Below are 26,989 nucleotides of genomic sequence, written 5' to 3' on the forward strand. Positions count from 1 at the left end.
CCGATGCTAGCGAAGCCACTAGGTGTCAGAAAGAAATGGGCCAGCGGTCTTCCCGACCCCAGATCCCCCCCACACCAGCTGCCGCACTCCGCCCATATTCTGGCCGGGGGAGGAGGGCCCGTTCAGAGTTTAGGATTATGCGGAGGGACCTGGAGGTTGGGCACCCCAGGTAATGGCGAGGCAGTTGCAACCGGGCCCACGCAGCCTCTAATACCTGCTGCCGTACACCACAAGCGTTGGAACAACGCTGTTTAAACACAGCCTTTACCGTCATAATGGAAGACCTTAACCCCTAGCCACCGTGACACATGAGGATTACACCCCGCCCGTTGGCACCGCCTGCCCAGTCATGTTGGGACCATGTGAGGCCCGGCCCACTGACGGGCGAGGCCTCCCCCACATGAAGAACATGCCATTGCCTGCAATGTTAAACTCTACACCCCAACATTGAAACAGCGTGTTTTTTTGGGGGGTTTTTTGCGCATGCGGCAGACTCGCACTACCCCGCTGGTCTCGTGAACCCCTTGCAATACGCAGCAGCACTGTAGGGCATAATGGTGTGTAAAACTTCCCCTCAGAGGCACACTTGCAATGTGGGTAGCTGTGGGGGGATGGTAGGGGTGGCAAACCCGTTGCCTCACGCCCAGGCCCGACTCGCTGCCAGGACGACCCGGCTAGATTAGCACCACCGACACCCTGCTTGCCCGCGTAGTTCCAATAAATCATTGAGCTGCACAGGCCATGATTAGCTTAATGAAAACAGGGTCCAGGAAGGGGGGGGGGGGAGGGGCAGGGGGCTGCAGGATGTGCACGGCATGGCAACCCGGCGTTCACCGTTTGCAATCTGGAACGCGTGGTGATGTGCAAGCATGGCACGGCCTCGTTCTATGGAACGCACCAATGCCGAACCCGCCAACAAGATCCCCAGGGATCGACTGCCTCGCCTGGACCCCACCGCCAATCTTTGCTGCCCTGCGACCTGGAAACCTTGGGGGGGAATGAGCCTTACCCTCCACAACAGTTATGGCGCAGAGGTAGGAAGCCCCCATGCGGGTAAACCGAGGATAAGTGCACCCACCCGAGGCTAAGTGCACCCACCACTTCCCGGGGACGTCATGCCGTGCCGACCGGCAGGAGGGGGCATAGGTAGAAGGCCCGCCCAGTCCGGCACAAGCCAGACTTTGAAAGAAAGTGAGGCTGGGGCGAGTTTGCCTCACACTGGAGGTGCCTGACAGAGCCGACCCCTTGACTTTGTGTCCTGTGTTCCGTGGCATCACCCAACTGAGCCAGCAGCTCGGCAAGGGCAGGCCAGCCGCGGCTGGTCCACCTCACTCATAGCCCTGAGCGATCCCACGCTGCACCCCGCCACCGAAAGCACAGGATCCACTAAGAAAAATTACCACTGCGTCGCCTGTCAGTGGGATCGGAGGGGTGAGGAGGTGGGCGACTCACCTCACATAGCAGATCTCTTGCTTGACGACGAGTCCCGACAAACTGACGACGAGACAGCGTGTCGGGCGCAAAGAGGACACCAAGATGGCCGGGGGAGGCATAAATACCTCCCCCTCCTCTACGTGCCGAAAGTGACGCGTATGATAAGGGGACTCCTCCTAGAGTCCCCCATTATTAGTGGGGGTGGGGAAATGCCCAAATGGGACTAAGGGGGGCCGCCCGTTTAGGGTGTCCCCCTACGGGGGCCACGGGCAGCCGCATATGGGGCACAGTTTGCTATCCTTGTGGGTAAATATTACAATATAAACCTCCAACTGCTTGAGTTGTAGAGAAGTGGAATGAAGTCATTGACTTTCACACTTCCTCTCTGTCTCCGGCAGGTTATGTCTGAGAGCTGTGTTATTTTATCTGCTCGGGACTGACCAGTCATAATGAAAAAAACACCAGGGAAGATCTGCACTACAAAACTACAATATTGAAATCCATTTCTCATCCCTAATATATTCTATTTTTAATGTAAAGTCGTCCGTCTTTAATATCTATTATCTCTTTGGTCGAGGCAGTCCCTTACATTGCTGGATACGATAGAGTAATAAAAAGAGGACTACACTTTTTACAAGACAGTGGCAGCGGCAGTGGCAGAGTCAGTGTTACCACTTGCTTACGGCCTTGAGCCTTGGCCTGGATGAATAGCAAACTGAGCTGATAACTGGGAATAAAAATGCATGGCTGTTTTTGCATCGTAATCTGATCATGGCCCTCACAAAAAATAAAGATCTTAGTCGCTGCTTTCAAGTTTATGTTCCTTTACCTTAATTGCCTCGCTGCGCCTATCGATCACTGAGCATACTTGTTTCATTAACAGGTGGCGCGTTCATTGAATTTTTAGCTGTTCAGCTATTACAACATGTCCTCTACAGTTAACCCCGCCTCAGATTACAATTGGTAAGTGATCAGACGCGACAGAGTACTAAAAGAAGAGGTCATCACTTATAAATATTGCTTCCACCCCCACTGCAATGATGTGACTGTAGGAGCCGTTTTTTTCTTTATCAAAGCAACGACCTCTAAGCTTTTCTAAAATATTGTTTAACATTAATTCACGTAAATACCACGCTCCTTTAAAAAAAATTAAACGTGAAAAAGAAAGTGACACTGTTCCTTCTCAACCCGTTCTATACGATGTGAACTATTTTCACGAGATAATACATGCCTCGCACTCAGAAGTGGCCGAACGTATCCGCCATCTTGTAACATAGGTGATTTTTATTCTACGATACCACGGTCACGTGAAAACAAATTACAAGTCACGTTTTACATGAGTCATTTATGATCGCTTCGTGTAGTAAAGCCATGGCTTGCGTCGTGGTTCTGATTTATACTATATGACTCATTCTTTTAGGTCCAGTCATTTTCCCCCTTTTATAACATCATATAACATCATTTTTTCCTGGAATTTCCTGTTTATTATGACTTCAGCTGATGTCCCTCTTTTGTTGCGATTGCGCCTAGGACCAAACTGATTGCTGTCGTTCCCTGGGGAGTCAGCTGTGAGGTACCACAGCTTCGATATTTTCGTACAACGCTACATTGAGAACTTCCAGGTAGATGCTTAGTGTCACCGTGTGTCAAAGTTGGCAACTGCACGAAATTGTGTGTTTTTTGTGCTCAAGTTAAAACACTTTCACTTTGTGCACACGTAGTTTTTCATTATTGCTCTATGTTTTAAAATTGGCTCCAGGTTAGATACGTGTTGTTACATAAGTACATAGCATTGCGTCACTGTGTTCAGATATATACATTGCCTGTAGGCTTTCTTTCAGGCACATTGTATTTATATAGTGCTTACTACCCCTAACGAGGCGTCAAAGCGCATTGCAGTGAGTAGCACGCTACTCTGGGACTCAAAAAGGATTAGTGGTGAAGTAGTATAGGGAAATATGAAATTAATTTGAGCGGTGGACATGTGTCTGTTATTTGGGTTGAAAAGGATAGTGGAGGAATAGAAAAGGGAGTGGTTTGCATTTATATTGCGCTTTTCCACTAGCCTGCGACTTAATAATAGAAAGACATATATCCTTCATTATTCCGTGCATTACTGAGACCATTGACCCTACCGACTGAGTTTAACTGGGCGCCGGAGGTATTTAAGTATCTGGGGATACGGATTTATCACACTCCGGCGGATTTATTCAAGGGTAATCTGTGCACGGCTCTACGGGGACTCCGGCAGACTGTAGCCTTTTGGCGAACACTGAAACTTCCTGTGATGGCAAGGGTGGCGCTATCTAAGATGGTGATGCTGCCCAGGCTCCTATAATATTTTGTTAATTTTCCAGTACTCGTACCACGTAGTTGGTTTAAGAAACTAGACTCGATTTTGAGAGATTTAATCTGGGACGGTGGCCAGAATTGAGTGTCCTTACAGACCTTGCGCCTCCCATCGGCGGGTGGAGGCCTGGGAGCACCGGACTTTGAAGCATATTATTTGGTGGCCCAATTGCAATGGCTGGCAAGATGGCTTGACGGAAGAGGGTTGGATATGCCCAGATAGAAATGGGGACCTTATTGCCTAGAATGCTGGATAGACGTCGGCAGGTTAAACCTATTGGGATGTTACTCTCGGTGGCTATAGCGTGTTGGGACCAAACTATAAGCAGGCCGGGAAATATGAAAATGTATTCCCCATGCATCCCCCTTTTGGGACTACCACAGGCAGGTAGGGGCCCACCCCTCTCAGAGAGATAGTTGCCAGGATGGGAAGAAGCAGGGGTCCAAACGGCGGGAGATTGCTTTAGGGATAGGGAAGTATTACCATTGGCAGATTTCCAGGAATATAATGAACTGCCGGCCGGGCAATTCCTGACTTACCATAATATAAGAGGTGCCATGATTGAGTTGTGGGGAAGAGGGACGACGGAGCCGGACACACACTCAGCACTGCATGTGATGGTGACGCAGGGCTCAGCTGGACATTTGGTGAAGTGGCTCTATCAGGCGATTGTAGAACTGTCGAGTCACCCGTTGAGCCAACTTAATGAGAGGTGGGAAGATATGCTTGCCTCTCAACTATCGGATAAAGATTGGGAGCGTGCTCTGAGGAGCCCCAAGAAGGTGTCCAGAAATGCGGCCTTTAAATATCTACAATTTAACTGGCTCCATAGGACATATCTCACGCCGCACCGGTTGAATGTAGCATTTGGAGGGGGGGAGCGGGTATGTCCCCGTTGCTCGCAGGTTGACGGGGACTGGGAGCACATGACCTGGACTTGTCCGAGGATAATGGACTACTGGACGAAAGTGGTTGAACTGATTAATAAGGTATTGTCCCTCTGCTTGGAATGCTTACCGGCGGTTTGCTTGTTGGGCGTATTTCCGAGGCCTAAGGCTAAGCGATTGCGACTCCTCTTTTCGGACTTGGCCTTGCTTTTGGCTAAAAGGAGAATAGCCTTCTGATGGAAATCGGCAGGGGTCCCATTGGTGACTACATGGGAAGATGATGTCACCTGTTGGGCTAGAGCTGAAGAGCGGGTCTTGATTAAAGAGGATAAGGTCACTAAGCGGCGCAAGCCGCTTGCAGAGCCTTGGGCGGATATAGTTGAAGTTTGGGAAGCCCGTCACATGCCGCTACCGCCACCGGATTTAGACTTGGCTGACCCAGTAGCCTAAATCTAAGCATATACTTGCCCGGGTATGAGAATATAGTAATGGACTTGGGACGCTTCGCGAGGACTTGGATACCTGAGATATAAAATAAGACGTCTAAGATAGACTGGTACGGTGAGACACAGTAGGATTGCCCTCTCTTGCTTGGGCTCCACCCCTGGATACATGTATACCTTAATACACGGCATTTAACTCACTCACCTTCTAATGAAGAAATCCCCTGGTAGATGGTTGTTTACATTTAGTGTTTTTGTTTACAAATAAGATAGAGCACGAATTGGGAACATCATTGTTCCATTATGTGTTATAGGATTATGTTTGGCTATAGTTATAACTCCCATGTACTTTCATATTATCGATACCTGAGATGTGCTTGTAATTATAATAGTTGTGTTACAGAATGGAAGATAGGTCTACGGTAGACGGTTTGACTTCCAATTGGGCCTCTTGTGTCAATCAGCAGAAATACCTGGTTCATATCACTGTATGAAAGTGTAATACGTGCTGATTATCCTTTTTTTTTTTCCTTTTCATTTTTTTTTTGTCTCTTTAACTCCTATTTGGTTCTGTACGTTCAGTATAAGTGCTGAACTCAGTTAATATTGGACATTACAGGACTCGAATGACAGATCATACTCATTTATCCTGACATAGAGATAATAGAATTTGTAATTGTCTGGGTGTTTCTTCTGGTTTGTAAAAGAGATGAGTACCAGAGTACTAATTAATAAAAAGAGGGGTTACCTACGTAGATGTGTAACAAAAACAATTGTACAATGTGGATTTGGAATTTAATATAAACTGCCAATAAAAATGATATTTAAATTTAAAAAAAAGTGCTTTTCGGCTTGTAGCACAATACTCCGGACCCAAACAAGAATAGTTGTGAATTGGTATAGGGAGTTATAAAATTAATTTAAGCAGTGGACATGTGAGTCTTATAGTTGGATTGAAAAGGATAGTGGTAGTATAGAAGAGACACGGGTCTCTAGAAAGTGTTTATTTGTACATCATAACAGCAGGGTTTAGAAGGCTTGTTTGGGAGATCTGACTAGTAAGAGGTTTGAAATAATGCAAAGGGTTGGGTACCTACACTGGAAGAAACAGACCAGGGAGATGGGGTGGGGGACCAGATTGACACCCAGAACTCCGTTGTGGGAAGGGTCCAGGCTCCGCCTAGTGTATAACTCTGATGGGATTCTGAAAGAGGGACAATATTGGTATTTCAACCCTCTCTGATGTCTGGGAATCTAATGGGGTGGTTCTCTTTTCCCATTTGCAGACCGAGTTTTAGATGCAGTGTCTGAAATACACTCAATTGAGGACCGCTCTTAAAAATAATGTGTTCCCTGACAAAGAGACCCAAAAAGTGTTGGCTGGCCTAGTTGGGAAGGGACTAATCTCCTTAACGTATGGGACCCTGATGGGTAACACACAGACCCCCTGACTTGAGTGCTGGATAGGTGGTCGTAGGACCTCAAAGTTCTAGATGGCGCGAGACACTGATATTCCCAGCGGAGGTGGCTATCCAGGTGAACCTCCATTTGATTCACTTCAAAATCTTACACACCGTATATTACACATGCACTCTGCTCCACAGACCAGGTAAGGTTGAGGATTCCCGCTGCCTCTGGGAGTGCGTCCAGGAGGGTGCTTTTTACCATACACTCTGGAGTTTCCCTAAGATTGTTTTTTTTTTAGGAGGTGGTGAGGGGCACATTGGAGGAAGCGACAGGTGTCCACTGGACCTTCAGCCTAGACTTGCGGTACTGGATGTATGGGGGCAGACGGACCACTCCTAGTATCATAACCTTTTGGTAAATCTAGGGTGTATGGTTGGAAAGCGTGCTATTGCTAGGAAATTACACTATGAGATCCTCCCTCAATATCAAGAATGGGTGCAGGGTATGGACCACTGTAGATTGTTGGGGCAGGAAGTCTGGGACTGAGGTGCCAAAAGAAATTTGAGAACATTTGGGGTGGTTGGGACACTGCGCCGGGCTAGATGGGCCATGTTTCGAGGTAGTCTGTCATTGTTTTTCCTGCTCTCAGAGGCGGGCGGGGGACGGAAATATGGGGGGTCCCTGTCTGAGAAGTAAGATGCGCTGACCAGTTGAACTTGGACATGATGCTGAGACGAACTACATGTGACTTTATATGTTTTGCATTAAGGGTACAATGTGACAATGATGGTGGAGGGGAAGATGCTGTGTTGTATTGTGGGTGTTTGGTTGATTTGAATATCAATAAACATACTTAAAAAAAAAGATGTTCAACAATTGGATCACCTCCTACACCAACTGCATGCCCACTCCTCCCAAACACATCAAGATCTAGACCCCAAGCCAGTTGGTATACGGGGTAACTGAGACTGATTAAAACCCACTGCAAAAAAACAGGAGTACAAATGGCGAAAGAGCCAGGACAATCCAGAAGGGAAACCTGTTCAAATCAGCCCCATGACGCTACTATGAAGTGATATGGATGACCAAATGCGCCTCTCTGGTGGACCACATTGATAACAGCACCAACAGAATCAACAAAATCTTTGCCATTGTGAAGTGTTTCACCTCAACAGTGGCCACAACCAACTAAAATCAGTCCCTTTATAGTACCTCTGCAACAACCTCTCTCAATTCTTCAGCAACAAAATTGCTGCCATTTATAGCAACTTCAATCCAACCAATAAACGCCTCCTGATCATATCCAAAGAAATAATATTATCACATGGCTCATCATCACCCAAAAGAAACCCCGCCGCCATGAAGTCCATCTACTCAAGGGCCCCATCGGACCCCTGCCCTCACCATGCCTACTCTGAGGACTGCAACCCATCAGCTCCATGTTCACACCGAATGCCTCCAACCCTTCCGTGACCTTCCCAGATGCTTGGAAGGACAAAACTGTGCTCCCATTGCTGATGAAACTCTTCGAGGACCCTTAACACTCACCAGCTAAAGGTCGATCACCCCACTACCATTACTGGCAAAGGTCTTAGAGAAAATAATCAACAAATGCCTCCCTGAAGGGGTTGGTATGGTCAGCAGCGAGCAAAGATAGGAAGACTCTAGTGAGCTATCTAGTCCACGCCCATAATACGCATTTATCCTGCCTACTGGGATCCCCAGCAGCCTCCTGCTGACCCCTGTAACTGGTGAGCTTTGATATGGGTGATTTGCTGTTTTGCTGACCTGGGAGATACACAGTATCAGGCTGTGGTGGATTTCGTTAGTGCTGCTTGGCCGTGTATGGCTGCACCCTAATCCAGGGCACTGGGGGACCTTGAAGAGGAATGGTGGAGGACCTCAACGAGCCCTGCAGCCTGTGCAGAGAACAACGTTGGGGGAGCTGGCTGACTCCGCTTGACTATGCGGCTGTGCTGGGGGCCTACGTGAGCCACCAAGAGGACTGCTCGCCGCTGGAAGCACTGCCTGATCTGCCCTGGGACTGCTGCAGAGTGGATCCCCTGTGCGCTCACTTTGAACTCCTCGCCTTGTCTGAGCGGACTACCCTAGCCGCTGGCGCCTCGCTGCTGTGAACGGCCTCTTGTAGGGTGGCGATGAGCAGCAGACTCTGTGCGGGGCCTAGGCTGGGATCGCCTGTGGCCCCTTTATCTGCTTTGGGCTGAATGGCATTAAGTGATTAAGACCCCAGGCACTGATGGCCTCAGTTCTACCGGTTATTTGTTCCCCTGGCACCGTGCTAGGCTTCCTATGTAGCAGGAGACATGCGCAAAGGGGATGCTTCTGGCTACAACTCGGCATTGATAGTTTCCATGCCCAAACCAGGTGAGAAGTTGCTGAATGTTTCCTCCTCTAGACCCCTGTCCATGTTGAAACTGGACTATAACATTCTTAGTACGGTCGTAACTGACTGCCTTAATCTGCTTAATCTTCCCGAGGGTCCCCAGCGCCTTGACACCTTCGGGTAATTGTATGCGCTTTACAAATACTGGACATTTACTGCCTTGAGCCCTACCTACAGACCCTCATTACCAAGACCAAAATGGGTTAGCTCCTATAAGGAATACCTCATTAAATATCACGCGGTTAGTTCAAATAATTGACGAGTTGGATCCAGGGACCCACTCAACCTCGAGGGTGTTGTTGTTCAACTTAAAACAAGTCTTTAACTCGCTTCACTGGAGATATTTGATGTCAGTACTGTGGTGGATGGCCCATGGAGGAGGATGGGAAAATGGGGTGTCACTCCTGTACGCGGAGGCGTGGGCTGCAGTCTGGACAAATTGCTGTATCTCGGGACCGTTCGGAGAACACAGGGGAACAAGACATGATTGTCCGCTTACCCCTATGCTGTTTGCGCTGGACTGGATCCGTTTGCACGTATAGTCCAGATGGAGAGATGGGTCCAGGGGCTTCGGTTGCACAATGGGACCACTGCATATCGCTTTATGTTGATGACATGTTTCTATATTTACAGACGGCGGAAACCGGCATTCCCTGGTGTGTGAAACCCGAGCAGGGTTTCTGGTCTTTGTGAACTGGTCCAAATTCTTCCCTTTCCCACTAGTGCCGCACTCCCGAGTTGCCCTGCCAGAGGTACTGTGCGCAGGACTTCACTGGGAATCAGTCACCTTTAAGTACCTGGGGGGGTGCAGGTTTACCACAAAGAGGCAAAAGTTCACGAGGGCAACCTGGGAAGTGTGCTGCAAACCCTCTGGGCCAGCATAGAGTTCTGGTGTACTGTGAAACTGCTGATCATGGCAAGGATCGCCTTGTCTAGGATGGGGGTGCTTCCACGTACGCTTTATCACTTTGCAAACCTCCCCATATGGATCCTACGATCTTGGTTTAAGGTTGCGAACACAAAACTCAGGGATTTGGTATGTGACTGGAGCAGGCATTACGTGCTGCTGACCACCCTTCGGTGACCTACTTAGCTGGAAGGCCTTGGTGCCCTGAACTTTGATTTATTGTATCTCACCGCCCAGGTGCAGTGGATAGCACTATGGCTAGACAGCTGCAGCTTAGCCGAACTGGGACAGATGGGTGACAGACAATGGGAGGCAGCACTCATTGCCTTGCTACTGAGCATCAGACTGCCAAAACCTAAGCCTACCATGCTGGTATCCATAGCTCTTCGATGCTGGTGAAGGACGCTGCGAAGGACAGCACCATGCCGGCCGTATGCCTCTGTGATCCCCATGGTGGGTCTCCCGATAGCTCACGGAGGGTATTTCACAGCCCAGAGGATGCAAAAATGGACGGATATGGGGCTTAGCACAGTGAGCAACTGAGGGATGATTGCGAAAGCTAAACTCGCTGTCTGAGGAGAACAAGGTCCTGGAATCGCAGTGTCTGAACTATGGACCCCTGGCGCGATCTCTGGAGATTCTATGTAGTGGCAGCCACACAGAACCAAGGACCCATAAAGTTTTACAGGTGCTGCTGACATTCGGAGGCGGACGCAAACTTGTATCTTGGTTGTACAAGTAGCTGCAGGCAATATCCGCCTCCACCCCGATGAAGCAGAGGACATACTGGGAGGGTGTGCTGGGCAGGGAGCTGCGGGACAAGGAGTGGGAACAGATGCAGGCCCATCCACATAAGATCTCTAGAAACATTTGATACTGCTACACACAATTCAATTACTTGCACATCACTTATCTTGCAGGTTGAATACTATCTTCATGATGACAGACAACGTGTGCCCCCTATGCCACACGCTGGACCATGATTTCTTGCATATGGCTTGGAAGTGCCCATTGGTGGCAGGATTCTAGACAGCGGTTGTGACACAGAGTTGGGGAGAGTGGAGGGGACACCTCCGGCTTTAACTATAGAGGCCTGCCTGCTGGGCCTGTATCCACGTCTCCACTCCAGTGCGGCACAATGCTCGTGAAATCTGTAGTAGGGCCCCTCACTGTCGTTGGAAGGCTGAGGTTAGCAGGTGGGCTAAACCTAAGGCAACACTCCAAGTTGGAGCTTCACAAACGTCCCATAGCTGATGCCTGCAGTGACCTCACTGAAACTGACGATGATCGCACAACATGACACAGACACTTATAGGTGTGCGAAGTAGGCACACTGATGTCATTGCTCAAGCTGGGCATTCAAGGTGATAACTTGTGGCCACATGCAGGAGGGCAGTTGGGAGGGATAATGTCCGATAGGGAGAGTGACACTCCTTCACTACCCTGGGACACCTGTAATACCACAGTAAGGCCAAGCGCTTTCTGTCATTTTGTTGTTTCTCTTTTTACTTCCCCAGTTTGCTCTTGACTGCCTATTGCCATTACCGCTGCTGACCCCTGTTGGGACTGAACCATACTGTGATTTAAGCTGCAATGTATGTGTAATCATTAAATCACATTATCTTTGTATGTAAAGGCGCTACTGAAGAGCAAAACCATTAAAACATTGAAAAAATCACAGCTGCTCACTGAATACCTCTGCTACCACTAACTCCTTGACACTAACTCCTTGACACCACTCAGTCTGGTTTCAGATTCAACCACAGAACGGAAACTGCCCTTCTCGCTGCCACTGATGACATCTGCATGATTGGACAGAGGAGACACAGTGAGTCTCGCCCTACTTGACCTCCCCACAGTATTTGATATTGTCTTCCAGCCCATACTCATCCAACTGCTACACAACATCAGACGCCAAGTAAACGCACTCCAATGGATCTGCTCCTTCCTGACTACAAGGACACAGCCAGTCAGCCTGGCACCGTACACCTTTGATTCCCACAACCTCATATACGAAGCTCCGCAAGGATTGGCTGGGTCCAAACTGAGGTGGCATGGTGGGCAAAATAACGATGGGTTGGAATGCTACCCCAAGCAATTGCCAGTAGTTGGACTTATTGCAAGCATCCCTCCCAACACCTTTTGTGTGTTTGATGCACAGTCATAATATACACGGTCACTAATAATTCTGGACTGAAACTTTATTAATGGAAAATAATATTTCTGCATCACTAAAATCAGAACTCAAAATACTTTATCCAAAATAACAACCCTTCAGCCCCAACTCATAACTATGATAAAGTTTCATAAAGGTGTGAGTTGAAGCCCCAAGCAGTCTCTCTATAAATGTGTAATAAAGCAACCCCTTGAACCTCAGCCGAAAAAGCAGCAACACCTCTGGTAGATCCTTCAAAAACCTTCGGCATAGGGATGTCCGGTACAATGTATGCCATTGAAGCAAGAGATCAAATCCATGAGCTAATAGAAATATTCAACACTTTCTGGCCTTGTCCTGTACCCCCCATAGTAATAAAAAGATTGTGTGAGTTAAACTAAAGTGTCCAAAATACCCCATGTCAACCTAAACTGCTCCCTTAACATCCAATATATATGTACCAGGCTCTCTTCCTGGGAAAGAGAAGGCTACAACCACAGGAAACATAATCTCTTGATGTCTCTCGGCCATTAATACCATGTTGGGTGTGAATTTAGGGTTTGTTTCAACATTATACCATTCTTTAAAGTTGTAGAAAAAAAAGGTTTACATAAGAGGGCACCATGCTCCCCAATACCTATAGCAGAAGTAATTGCTACCAAAAAGGCCACTTTCATGGTCACAAATTCCAACTCAAGTTAATTAAGAGGCTCAAAAAGGCACCCTCAGCGAGATCCTTAAAAACCAGGAGCAAATCCCAAGGAGGGAGAGTAGGTTGCAGTAAAAGTCTGGAAATAGAAAAACCTTTCAGCATTCTAAAACATAGAATCTCCTCCCCCTCTAGACCCCTCCTCCCCAAGGCTCACCAAAAGCTCTGATTGATGCCCACAGAGCCTTAAGGGTTGCCACAGCTAGCTTCTTATGAAATCCCCAAAACGTTACACTTGATAGGAGAAAATATTTTATAGTACTCCAGTTCTAAAAGTGCTTCCAGTCTTTAGAGTAGCCTTTAAGAGTGGAAGGATGGCTAGATCTTTGAATGGCCCAAGCAAAGTAGAATGGTATGTCCCTACTTTGCAACCCAGTCTTCTCAACCTGCATAGTGATAGAGAAAGGCGTTGAATAGAAAGACATCCTGGTGCTTGTAGAGGAAATGTAGAGTGTGGATGTTTCCAAACAGGAAACAGATTCATGGGTTGCAGTAGAGGGAACCAAGTTCTGTGAGGCCAAAATGGAAGCCACTTTCACCTCTGCTGCTCCTTCCTGAACTCTCAGGAGAAGTTGTGGAATAGGAGAAAAGGCATAAAGTAGAAGTGGCCAGTGTGTAAACAGGGCATCTACTCCACAAGATTCCTGGTTCAGGAAATCAAGAACACAATCTTGGAAGATCTGGTGAAGCAAATTGATTTAGAAAGCGGTCTTGAAATATCTGGCATATTACCCAAAATATCTCTGGAGAAAGAGAAAGATTTTGGTATGAGAGAAAGATTATGCTTAATCTGCCCTTCTGCAGATTGTCTTGTGGGCTCAAATTGACAGCTTTCAGGTGAAATATGTGATGTTGCTCCCTTGCTTCAATCTTCATCACTACCAGTTAGGCAGACTAGTACCCGCAATTTGCTTATGTCATGACGACCAGGTTGTCTGTCTGGACTAGAACATGCTGGAGTTGACGAAGACTTTGAAAATGAGACAGTCTTCAAAGAATTCCAGACAGTTCTCTCCAATTTGAAGATTTTGAATCATAGTAACTCTATTTTCATGCACCTGCAGGTTCATCAATGTTGTTCCCCAACATCGTATGCTGACATCCCTTGTCACCACTTTAGAAAAACTTGGATGAAGAGAAAAGCTGTTGCCTAGTGATCCTGGCTTTATCTACAGCTGAAGATGCATGCAGATTTGAACTGTCAGTGAAATTTTCTTTTTGCACTTAATCAGTTTAAGACTCCGGAACTTCGGCAGATGTACCAGGAGCAGTTTAAGATGTAACCTTGCCCAAGGATGTTGTAACACATGACTCTGTATTTGTATGACTAGCCAAAGCTGTTCCTGGGCATGATGTTGGGACAAAAGGAATAGGGAAACAGACTGAGTTTCTCTGCTGTCTGCTGGAAGGCACACCATTTCTGAAGTGGGCTGATGTGTATGTCTTGTGTTGCAGTTGATTTACCTGACATTTTGATACTTTATAATTAACCTATATAGAATTGAACATTCTTAAATTGCTTGCTTTTTCCTTTGATGGAGCATGAAACAGCCACTCGTCTAGATAGCAGGGAACATACCAACTGTCAGCCTTTAAGATGACCAAGGGAAATCAAACGAGTCATCATCTTTGTAAAAACTCTTGGGGCAGATCTGACACCATATGGCAGATCATGGAACTATATGGTGTTTCCTTAAAATGCAGAACCTCAGAAACCTCTGATGACGTACTGCAATGGGAATGTTGAAGTATGCATCAAAGAGATCCAGAGTGACCCTGAAAACTCCTTGCAGAATCAAAGGAATATCCTTTGAAGAGTCTCCATCTTGAATGGGATTTTCAGAATACTCTTAATGGCTTTCCTTAAATCTGTAACCAGCCTGAAACCTCCTGTGGACTTTAGAATCAAGATGACTGTGGAATCTCCATTTTCCTGCCCCAGCACTGGGACAGATCCGATTGCTTTCTTCACTATTAGGGAATGAATCGCTGATATCATTGCTTCCTTCTTGATCATATTGAGGAGGCACGATGTATAAATGATCAAGGTCTCCGGCTGACCTGAAAAAATGGATCCAATAACCCCATCCACCCCCCTCACAAATCCTCAGGACGCAGGCATCTGAAGTGGGTAGTTGCCAGGCAGGCAACTAAAAAGGTCTATCCCTCCTCCAACTGGCCACTGTGGTTCATTTTCAGCATAGTCGGAAGCACTGAGATTTATTTGGCGAGGAAGGCTTCTCCTTTTGCTCCAACTTTTTGAATTTCCTATCACTCTAGAATATTGATTTTTTTCTTCTTAATTGAAATTTCTCTTCCACTTGTTATCCAAATAGTTTTACCGCTTCAGAAGATATGCCCCCACGTTGAAGCTTTCTGCATTGTATCATTGTGCCAATCCTTTACTTTGATATTTCTTCGAGCCGCAATCGTTGCATCTTCTGCCAGAGTAGATATTCACACTAGGTCAGACGAAACATTAGACAGATATTCCACTTGTCATTCCATGGATTCAAATTAAGATGAAGCTTTTACCCTTACTGAATGGCTTTAAAAGTTCTTAAAATCCCTCCTCTCATGGAAAGATTCGTCCTAGTCCATGACTGTGTAAATGCTAGGTCTCGCATATGAGGCAGCGCATGCACTTTATGTTAGCTTGCAGTGGGCTTACAGCACACACATTGCATATCATTGATTGAATTTGTTGTCACTGTCATTTGCTTGCTTCTTATTCGTTAGTGCAGGTGGGCTTTCCGTCCTCTTCCTGTGTTTGTTCCTTCCCTAGCGTATGACCGCGTTAATCATATCCTTAAAACTACCCATTACCCTTACTCCCTTTGCAGGTGTAACCTTTTTCTTTTTGCTTAAACACTCTACAAGAGTGCATACATTTTCTAGCTGCCTTCCTTGTGTACTTCTCTCACTTGCCGCGCTCTCTCATGTTGCTCTTTCGCTGCCCGTGTATGTCTCCCCCCCACCTCTGCTGTGTTACCATGATGTGCTTATCCCCAGTGCTGCTTTTTTTGCCCAAGTACTTCTCCTCTTGCTCCATATTGCACTCTTGTCTGTTTGCTCCTCCCACATTCCTCTCTTCATTTGCTTCCTCTTGCCTGTACCCTCTATGTTGCTTCTCCCCACCTGCGCCCTCCATGTTGTTACCCAGCACCTGCACCCCTGTGTTGCTTGACCTGCACTAACCTTCTGTTTCTTCCACAGTACTCTTTTGATTCTGCCCTCCCCACCCCTCTGTGTGGCTTTTCTCAACTTGCTTTACATTTTGTAGACACGGGCTTGTCTGCTACGTGCACCAACGAAATAGCGCAACTGGTCGAGTCATAGCCTTCTTTTTATTTTAGAAAATGCAAAAGCTGTGCTGCACAGCATCAGATCAGGGATTCTATACAGCATGACTAGAGCCATTGTCAAGGTCAACAAGTCCCAAAATCTTGACTTTTTGGAATTGCCAATGATTGTTTTATCAGTTGGAGCCTTCAAAATAATGTATTCAGCCAAAAATGTATACACAACCAAGGAATCCACAGATTCAAGGATGGTCTTGTCCATATCATCAATAGGACAGAGCCTGGACAGGAGTCTGGGAACCGTAATGTCCGAATATTTCAATTAACGCAAAATGAGATCCAACATATGCTGGTGTAAGGGAAGACCCAACAAATGGCGCATGCTGAAACTGCCTCAGAATTGCTTCTTAGAAAGAGCAAGGGGGTTTATAATTGAGAATCCCATGTTGTGGCCACTCTTCGTACGGATATCAGGTAATATGTAATTTAATGTAAATAATATTTATAGAATGACTAATATTTTAAAAGGTGTTCTTGCGCTAAGGTATATTATTAGCAAAAAACAGTGTGTAAATTGTGCAAGAAGCCAGGTTTTCAAGGCTTTCTGAAAGGGTAATTGCTTGTGAAAAGTACACAAAAACAAAGTCAAAGAGTTCCATAGCTAAGCCATCTCTACCCAGACGGCTTGGGCACCCACTCTGGATTGGCAGAACTTAGCAACTACCACAGGCTGGGAGAACCTCAAGTTGCAAGTAGGGTGGTATGGTTGGAAATTGATGTGGAGATAGCTTGGGCCAAGAGAAGAGAAGGCATGGAGAACCAATCGGACCAACTTAAAAGACACACTTTTTGAAACAGGCTGCCAATGAAGAGTTCTCAGTGCCAAAGATGCTGAAGAGAATCAAGGCTACTGCAGTGCAAGTCTCGCAGCAGCATTTTGGAATTGTTATAGGTGTTTCATTATCCCAATAAATGAACCAAGAAACTGGTAGATGCAATATTCTAAGCCAGCAGTTCTTAACCTTTTGACTTCAGTCCTCTCCGCCAATGAATCACTACTGGAAGGCGGGACCCCCATCTGAGCAGTTTTTAAAATTTGGACCTCAAAACAATTCACAAAAATACAAAGCAAGTCCATATCAATCAAATACGCAAATATAAGTATAAAATATTTTATTTCAATCACGGATACGACCAAAGGTACACCCATATACCAAGAGGAGAGAGGGAGGAATCGGAGAGGGAAACCCAGCTATTTAGCTCTGTAGCTTAGGCTGAACAGGAGACGCTCTAACAAGGCATGACATTGACTGCTTGCTGGATATTGTTTTTTTTGTTTAAATCTGTTTTTATTGACTTTCAGTTTACATTTACATCAATGCGACTCGCTCCTGTACTGAAGCATGCATCAGAGCACGTATTACTGATACTGAAATACATATCAGGTGCAAGGAGGTAGAGGGTTGTAGCAGTCCCTGGGGTGCTTGTCGCACCAGAATGTTCGTGAGTCCCATGAACAGCTCATACCATGAACATAGCAGGTTACAGTACAATGAAAACACAGTTACATCAATACAACGCATGAGGTCTCTCAAACGAATCGGTACGGACTTCTGAACAGATATCGATTTAAGTGAAACAGTTAAAAACCCCAACAACCTCAACATAGACCGGTGCCAGTATGAATGTGCCTATCCCCACCGCCTCCCTGTTCCCCCATCCCCCATTCTGGTGTACAGCAGCTTAGCTGTTGCTCCCAACCATGTTTCTAGCTATGCTCTCCCATGGTACCTGTTTAGGTATTGGTCATACGTGGAACACTACGATCTCGCTCCAGCAGAACCTCCTTTGCCTATCCCGGATGTGTATCCGTCCCCTCAGATCGTCCCCCTGGGCATGCCTCCCTGGTTCGCCGGAGTGCCTGGAGCAATTCCTCCCATTGTGCAGCTATGGGCGTCTTCCTCAACCCCAGCGTTTCCTCCCGGCGAATGGCGGTTCCCTCCGCTCCGGCCCACGCAGCAAGCGAGCACCTCCAGGCCTGTGGATGAGGTGGGTCCTGCGCTTTCCACCTCCTGGTCAGAAGTCGCTTTGCGACCGCAAGCCCCAGGTCAAGAAACCGGGACGTCACTTCGGTGGTCGGGGTTCTGCGGAAGTGGTGCAGCAGGTAAACTGTCCAGTCAAAGGGTATGTCGCGACCCGTACTTATGCGCAGTGACTCGCTGATTGTGTGCCAGGATGTGTGTAATTTGCAGCAACTCCACAGCATGTGGACTAGATCAGCCCCTGGCTGGGCGCATCCAGGGCACACCGCGTCATTGCAGGGAAAGTATTTGTTGAGAGCCGCAGAGGTGAGATATCCCCTGTGTACAATGAACAACTGTATCTGTCGGAGGCGCATGTTTCTGGGTATGCGTACTGGACCTTTCAATACTCTTTCCCACTCCTTATCCGCCAACTGTCTCCCTAGATCTAGTTCCCATTTGCGTCAGAGAGGTTCTAGGGTGATCGCCGAATGTGTGCGTAGTGACACTGCGAACCAACGGACCAGGTGTCTGCCTCGCCCCATGACGTGTAGATACTGTATGGTTAGGTGTTGGCTGGGTTCTGTGGACATATCACCCCATTTAGCAGCCAGGGCCCTGATTAATGAGCGGTGAGTTGAGAATTGTCCCGGTGGCAATCTCCCGACCTCGACCAGAGAATCATTACGGGAGGAGCGCGCCATCTCGGTACAGGTCGCCCAAGGTCTGTATATCCGCATCCCGCCAGTGTGCAAGCGCGAGGGAGGTGAGCGATCCTGTCCCACTAGGGTATCCTTCCAGCGGTATTGCCGGCGCACAGGGGACCAAAGTTCTAGTGAGGAATAAGCTCCTACGGTAACATCGGTATGCCACCGCGAGGAGGAGCGGGGTCGGCGTCGCTGACTTGGTGGCTGGGTGGAACAGCGCCAGAAGCTGCTCCAAAGAGCGTGGGGGCAGTGTGGATGCGGTGTCCTCCCGACCCCTATCCGCCAACCAGTGAGCGATCCACTGCAGCTGAGCAGCTAAATAGTAGTGCTCAAAGCAGGGCACGGCCGGGCCCCCTTGGTCCGTGGAGAGATAGAGTTTCGCTAGTGACATCCTGTGTCTACTGTTCCCCCAGATGAAGTCTCTAAGTAGTTGCGACAGTTTAGCAAAAAAGGCTGCGGGAACATATAAAGGCAGGTTAGCGAAATAGTACAGTAACCGTGGAAGGATCACCATTTTGGACAGCGCTACTCTACCTGTGACTGTTAGCGGCAATGTGCCCCAAAAGCGCACCTGTGACTTAATGGCCGTGAAGGTCCTGCCCAGATTGCCATCAAATAGGTCTGCCGGCTGACGGTAGATCCGGAGTCCCAAGTATCGAAATGTATCTCCTCTCCACTGTACCCTAGTACCATTTAGGGTGTATCCTGGATCTTGCCTCCCCTCGCCGAACGCATAAAGACAGGACTAACTGGCATTCACCCGAAGACCCGAGATAGTAGCAAAGTCTTGCAAGGTGCCGGCTAACTGGGGTGGGATATCGTTTATGTCCCTCACATACACCAACAGGTCGTCGGCATAGAGCGACACCTGGTGAACTGCATCCCCTAGTGGTATGCCATCTCCAAGGGCATCGCGCAAGGTCGCCACCAGGGGCTCCATCGCCAAAGCGAATAGGAGTAGCGAATGTGGGCACCCCTGCCGGGTACCCCTGCAGATTGGTATGGCGCCAGAGATGTACGGGCCCAATCGCACCCTCACCGTGGAATACTTATATAAAAGGCCCACCATCTGTAGAAAGCCCAATCCAAGATCGTAGCGCATTAGTAACACTGAGAGGTAGCGCCACTCCAGGCAATCAAATGCCTTTTCCAGGTCCAATATTAGGCAACCCGCTTTGGTCCACTCCTGTATACCATCTGCGGCTACCCTGAAAAACCTCCTCAGGTTCAACGACGTGCTGCCCTTAGGCATAAAGACGTTCTGGTTCCTGTGGACCAGGTCGGAGACCACTGGCGCCAAATGCTCCGCCAACACCTTGGCGAGGATCTTACAATCAACGTTGAGGAGTGCTAGCGGCCTGTAGGATCCCAGGTCTGTGGGGTCCCGATCTGGTTTGGGCAAAGACACCAGGTAGGCTTCGCGCATCGAGGGGGGTAACGTGCCATTCTCGAGCGCCGTTGCGTACAGCGTGTGGAGGTGCGGCACTAGGTACTCCCGGGAGGTTTTGTAGAACTCGGTGGGTAGGCCATCCGGACCCGGTGTCTTCCCAGAGGTCATGGAGGAGAGCGCGTCGCCTATTTCCTCCAGGGTGAGGGGGCAATTGAGGGCCTCTTGATGTGTATCGGAGGCTGTGGGCAGCTGGGCCTGTTCGAAGAACCGCTCTAGGTCGTCCCCCGAGCAATGAACTTTTGAGTGTAGTGGTCTACCATAACCTTGTGAATCTCCCTTTGTGTATACACAAGGTCTCCCTCCTACGTGCGCACAGATGTGATCGGGGTGCGGGTGCCTTCTTGTTTTAAGAGCCAGGCGAGTAGACGTCCTGCCCTATCCGCCGCGGCGTGCGTGCGGGCTGTATGTGCCGCATAATTAAGGCACCTCAAGTGCTCCAAAAGCGCTGCATGTTGCGTCTGAAGGTCCACCAAACAGTTTGCGTGCCTGCCACTGCCCTCCCCCTCATACTGTAACAGTTGGGATTCGATGTGGGTGAGTGACTGCGCCAGTTTCTTTCGCATATTCTATGTGGCCCCCGAGCAGTGACCCCTAAGCGTTAATTTAAGGGCGTCCCATTCCACCATCGCATTGCTCGCTGTGCCTTCGTTAAGTTCAAAGTATGTAAGGATAGCATTCCCCAATGAGGAGCGGAATTCGGGGTCCTCCAACGCAGTAGGTTGGAGCCGCCATGTGGGTATGGGAGGCCGATCAGCGTCCCAGCTGAACTGGAGCCACAGGGGGTTATGATCGGAATGTGTCCGCCCCAAGTATTCTGATTTCACAACCAGCGGTAGCAAAGACTGAGATCCCATCATTCTATCTAATTGCACATGTAGGTCGTGTGTCTTTGAATAATAGGAGTAGATGCGTTCGGTGGAGTAAAGGGCCCGCCAGATATCTAGTATCGCCCAGTGTGAGAGCCAGTCAGTGAGTGCCTGCGTCATGGAGACAGCTGACGTGGTACGAAGAGGAGGAAAGGACCAGTCGAGGTGCACGTCGAGCACTGAATTGAAGTCCCCTCCTATCAGCCAGGAGAGCTCAGCGTAGTGGCTCAGTTCCAGCGACAGTTGTGTGAGGAAGGGTATCTGGTCGACATTCGGGGCATAGATCAAAGCCAGCACTAAGGGTTGACCATTGAGTGAGCCCCGTACAAGGGTGTACCTGCCGTCAGGGTCTATTGTCACGCCCGTACTAACGAACGGGACACCCGCCCTAACTCATACGAGGGTGCCTCTTGCATGCACCGAATACATGTTACCATACACTTGACCTCTCCAACGCCTCCGCAGCCTATCTAACTCTGGCTGTGTCATGTGTGTCTCTAGTAAGAGAGCGATTCTGACTGAGTGTCGCTGGAGGTAGGCAAAGATGGAGTATCGCCATGTGGGGGTGTGCATGCCTCGTATGTTCCACGTGAGCATGTTAACGTGCGTCACGGCTGGAGTGGATGGTCGCTGGGGGAACCAGGGGCGGGGCATGCGCCAGTGAGCATAAAATGTGGTGGAGTGTGAAAGCACCGGTCTGAGGTAACAACAATATGTGAACAGTAAAAAACATAACGGCTGGGGCGAACTTTGCGTGTGCGTCCGTCCAAACTTATGCTACCTTGCGTAGGTGAAAACTAGTTAAGGGTGTGACCCGGAGGGGTGTGTGTGTGTGTAGGTAACGGCTTGCTGTCGCTGTCCCCCCGTGTCCTGTGTGTGCAGTGCGCCATTAATAAGTTATGTTATGTTATGTTATTTACTTTTATTACGCGCACAGATACTCGAAGAGTGTCCCGGCGCGATTCAGGGATGACAAAAATAAAAACTCGACCCTACGAGAAGAGGTAAGTTTTAAGTAGTTTTTTAAAAGCCCCAGAGTCTTCAACCAATCGGAGAGAAAGGGGGAGCTCATTCCAGGCGCGTGCCGCAAACAAAACCAGGGAGGCGCCACCTAGTCTATGTCGCTGGAAACGCGGCACCTTCATAAGCCTGAGGGAAGAAGACCTCAAGTTACGCTCCGGCACGTAGAACGAGAACCTTTTCTGAAGGTATCCTGGCCCCCGACTGTGCAGGGCACGATGTGCAAGGGTAAGAGATTTAAAAACAATCCGGGCTCTGACCGGAAGCCAGTGGAGGGAGCGACGGTAACCCTGAACACTCTGTCTGGGACCCAGCCCCCCCAGCAGGCGGACAGCCGCATTCTGGGTAACTTGAAGCTTATTGAGAGCATAGGCTGGGAGTCCAGCATAGAGGGCATTGGCATAGTCCAAGCGGGACAAAATAAGAGCCCGAACCACAGATTCCCTAGCCGCTTGAGGCAGCAACGGAAGAAATCTTCTCAAAATTTTGAGAAGACCGAAACAACAACCTGTCAGACGAGTAACCTGGCTAGAAAAGGAAAGGTTATTGTCGAAAAAAATGCCCAGGTTCTTAACGGTCTGGCTGTTAGACACAGGTGGTGGGAACTCAGGTGGCCAAATAGCCTCCCTGAATCCAGAGGGGAAGTCACCAAACATCAACACCTCGGATTTGTCCTCATTGCATTTTAAATGAGCCGACGCCATCCAATCAAAGACCGAGGAGAGACACCTCTGTATACGGGCCACTGAGGACCCCTGTTTGTCCCAGGTGAACAGAAGTTGCGTATCGTCGGCATATGCAATGACCTTGGCCCCCAGCCCCTCTGCTAAAAAGACCAGAGGAGTAAGATAGATATTGAACAAGAGGGGGCTAAGGGACGAGCCCTGGGGAACAACTGTACCAACTAAAAGTGGTGTTGAAGCCGCCGGGGGTAACCAGACTTGCTGGTAGCGGCCATCCAAGAAAGATTTGATCCAGTCCCAGACCGGGCCCGACACACCAATCTTCGAGAGTCTGTCCAGCAACAACGAATGGGGGACAGTATCAAAGGCTGCCGACAGGTCGAGCAGCACAAGGGCAGCCTTCCCGCCGGCATCTAGACAGTCCCGAATTGCTTCAGAGATTTCCAGAAGAGCACCTTCCGTACTGAAGGAAGGCCGGAAACCCGATTGTGCAGGATGAAGGAGATTCGCACTTTCGACAAACTCAGACAACTGTCTGTTCACTATCTTCTCACAGACTTTAGACAGACTAGGGAGGAGAGAAATGGGTCTGTAGTTTCCTGGCACTGAAGGATCGAGAGTCGATTTCTTCAGTAAAGGGAGGATTTTGGCCTGCTTCCAACAACTAGGAACCCTGCCCTCCTGCAAGGATAGATTAATAATAAAATTCACTTCCTCATTGACTGTTTCTGCTACCGAAGCCAGGAGTCTTGCAGAGCAAGGATCGTCCGGAGAACCGGACTTCAGACCCTGAAGAATTCTCAGAGTGCCCGGGAGATCCACCGGGGAAAAGTTGGAGAAGGAGTGAATAGTAGGCAGAATCACTGGAGCAGAGAGAGAGGAGACAGAAGGAGCCATAGGCCCAGTAGAAGCCAGCGAGGCAGAGAAGCTGTTTTGTATCTTTAAAATCTTGTCTCGAAAAAAAGTAGAGAGCGTCTCGCACCAATCAGTTGTTGCAGGTAGGATGCAGCTCTGCGCCACAGGGGACAGAAAGCTTTGGACGATGGAAAAAATTTCTTTCGAGTTGTTCTTGGCTTGAATAATTCGACTGGCGAAGAAAGCCCTTTTAGCAGAAGAAATCGCTTTATAATAAGTCTTTTGACCTAGCCTGAGTTGCTTCTTCGCTAGCGGACAATAATTACCAAGACGCCAGGCGCGCTCCAATTTCTTACAACCCTGTTTGAGGAGACGCAGATCCTCCGTAAACTAGGGTTTAGAGGGGGAAGCTCTAGACTGTCTAGCCGAGGTGGGTATGGCAATGGCCGCCCAGGAGCCCAACAGCCAGTTAGAAAAGGCATCAAGACACTGGTCAAGGTCTTGTGACAGAGGTGGCCTATTTGCCGCCAGCGCCTTAGCAAAGAGAAGGGGGTCAACCTTCTTGAATGCTGGTTTGTGGCTGACCATTGGACTGACACCGGGCGGGGTCACCACCCATGAGAAGGGGATTAGAAAATGATCCGACCAGGGGACAGGGAGTGGAGCTTTGACTGAAATAGGGAAGTTGGAAAAGATAGGATCAAGAATATGTCCCCCAATATGAGTAGCCTGATCGACCCATTGAGAGAGCTGCGCAGAATGGCAAATGTCCAGAAAATCGCGTGTGTCTTTTAAATTATGTTGATCGAAATGAATATTGATGTCGCCAAGAATCACATAGTGGGAGAACTGTAGAGCTCTCATAGAGACCGCCTCCACACAGGCCTGGAGGAAAGCATGGGCTACTCCCGGAGGACGGTAGATCAGGGACCCACCCAGAGAAAAGTGGGCCGAACAGCAGAGGTTAAAGTCAAGAACTTCACAGCCCACCCACGTGCTGAGCGAGCACTTATCCAACGCCCACGTCTCTTTGAAAATAACAGCCAAACCCCCTCCTCTCCCTGTAGTACGATCTAATCTGCTGATTTTATACCCCGAGGGAATGGCCAATGTGACAATAGGGTCGGAGGAATTGTCAAGCCACGTCTCTGTGAGAAATAGAAAGTCCAGAGCTTTATCGTCTAGAAGCTCAAACACTTCTGCGTGGTGCTTTTTCAGAGAGCGTGCATTGAGTAGCGCCGCCGAAATGACAGGGGAGTTAGATGTTTTAGTGCCAGAACCCACACCCAACTCAAGGCAGAAGCCACACGCCTCGCACACAAAGTCTTGCGACCCATACAAATTAGGGAGCTGCTTCGGATTCCAAGATGACCCCCGCATCTGGATAAGACACTCACGTGAGTAGGACCAGTTGCGAGAATCCTCCTCCCTGAAATGGGCAGCATAACTGGCCCCGGCTCCCGTCGGGCTGCTGACGGGCGCAGACGGGCTTGCCTTAGGCGCGCCTTCGGCACGCCAACGGCGCGCCCGCTGCGCTCGTCCGCTGCGCGAACGTGCAGCGTGCATTTAAATATTGCCGGTGGTGGGGAGACTAGAGCGCGGTCAAGAAAAAATGGCGCCTAGTTCTGTCCCGCCGGAAGTGAGGAGGCTCACACGGCAGCGAGAATTACAATATTGAATGCCCCCAAAAGTATCTCCTCACGAGTGTGCAAATTTCGCAAATATAAAAATTATCACAGATTAAACACAGTAAAAAGAGCAATCAATTGAGCACATTTAAAAGAGCAGCAAAAACATCGGTATTAGTAAGAGTACGAGCAAAATTCTGTCAGCCCTAAAGCACCTGCGAACGTGCAGCGTGCATTTAAATATTGCCGGTGGTGGGGAGACTAGAGCGCGGTCAAGAAAAAATGGCGCCTAGTTCTGTCCCGCCGGAAGTGAGGAGGCTCACACGGCAGCGAGAATTACAATATTGAATGCCCCCAAAAGTATCTCCTCACGAGTGTGCAAATTTCGCAAATATAAAAATTATCACAGATTAAACACAGTAAAAAGAGCAATCAATTGAGCACATTTAAAAGAGCAGCAAAAACATCGGTATTAGTAAGAGTACGAGCAAAATTCTGTCAGCCCTAAAGCACCTGCGAACGTGCAGCGTGCATTTAAATATTGCCGGTGGTGGGGAGACTAGAGCGCGGTCAAGAAAAAATGGCGCCTAGTTCAGTCCCGCCGGAAGTGAGGAGGCTCACACGGCAGCGAGAATTACAATATTGAATGCCCCCAAAAGTATCTCCTCACGAGTGTGCAAATTTCGCAAATATAAAAATTATCACAGATTAAACACAGTAAAAAGAGCAATCAATTGAGCACATTTAAAAGAGCAGCAAAAACATCGGTATTAGTAAGAGTACGAGCAAAATTCTGTCAGCCCTAAAGCCCTAAGTGTCACCAGAGTAGCCTGTGTGGTTAGCAAGATACAGGTGAGGAGCAAGAGGGTTCTCGCGTGCAATCTACTGATTGGTGAAGGGACCCGAGGGGCGTCTGGCGGTAAACCGAGTGACTCCCCCAACCAACCCAGCGGGCACACACAATTGGTGACATTGCCGCCCCACCCCCGCCCCACAGCAACAGAAAGTGAGCTACTTGCGTGAGCGGTGCACCGCATGGTGTAGCATAAGCGTTTTCTCAGTCCATGATACCGTCTGCAGTTTGCGGGGTAACTTCTGGCCCGCAGAAGTCCTCAGAGATTGCAGTTGACGGTGACGATGAGTCGCTCACCACCACCGCATGTCCCTCGTAGGAGTCCAGACGGTCCGCGGGACTTGGGCTGGCGATTGTTGTAACTACTTTCAGCGCATTTTGACGTTCCAGTTTCATTTTATCCGGGGTTAGGGCTGCTGTTCTCGGCATTGTCTTGCGTGTGGTCCCGTGTCGTCTGCGCCGCCTGTCTCTCTTGCCCGGCTGGGTGCCTTCTCCTGGATCAGCCGGCCTCGTTCCCGTCCACAGCCCAGACTCCTCGAGCCAGTCCCATGCCTCCGCGGGTTTTACCTTTCTCAACCACTCGCAATCTGGTGGGGAACAAGAGCGAGTGCAGCAACGCCAGTTCCCTGAGTTGACGTTTCACTGCCATGTAGTTGTTTCTGCGACGTTGCACAAGAGCAGTATAGTCCGGGAAAAACATGACCTGGCTGTCGCCCACAGCGAGACGTCCATATTTCCAACCTCTCGTAGTATCGCATCTCTGTCTCTGTAGTTGAGGAGTTTGAACATGAATGGGCGCAGCCTGGCTCCCGGCCGGGGCTTCTGCGTGGGTACCCGGTGGGCTCTTTCCACCGCAAATTGGGTCGACAGTTTTCCCGGCGGCATTAGTGCGCGAAGCCAGGTCTCCA

The 26,989-nt window shown here is 48.8% G+C and overlaps 1 protein-coding gene across 2 annotated transcripts in view; it reads left to right on the top strand.

The window, feature by feature from the left end:
- Positions 1 to 2,768: 2,768 nt before the first annotated feature.
- AMZ2 (archaelysin family metallopeptidase 2) overlaps positions 2,769 to 26,989 on the top strand; it is a 414,175-nt gene continuing 389,954 nt past the window's right edge. The window contains exons 1-3 of one of the 2 annotated variants that reach the window (XM_085617284.1): positions 2,790 to 3,056; positions 11,576 to 11,660; positions 13,761 to 13,896. The gene's annotated coding sequence lies outside the window, so the exon portion shown is untranslated. Of the gene's footprint in view, positions 3,057 to 11,575; positions 11,661 to 13,760; positions 13,897 to 26,989 lie in introns of both variants that reach the window. The other variant, XM_085617283.1, reaches the window with a different exon arrangement.

The sequence above is a fragment of the Triturus cristatus genome, chromosome 7 (assembly GCF_964204655.1).
Source record: "Triturus cristatus chromosome 7, aTriCri1.1, whole genome shotgun sequence".
Taxonomy (NCBI): Eukaryota; Metazoa; Chordata; class Amphibia; order Caudata; family Salamandridae; genus Triturus; species Triturus cristatus.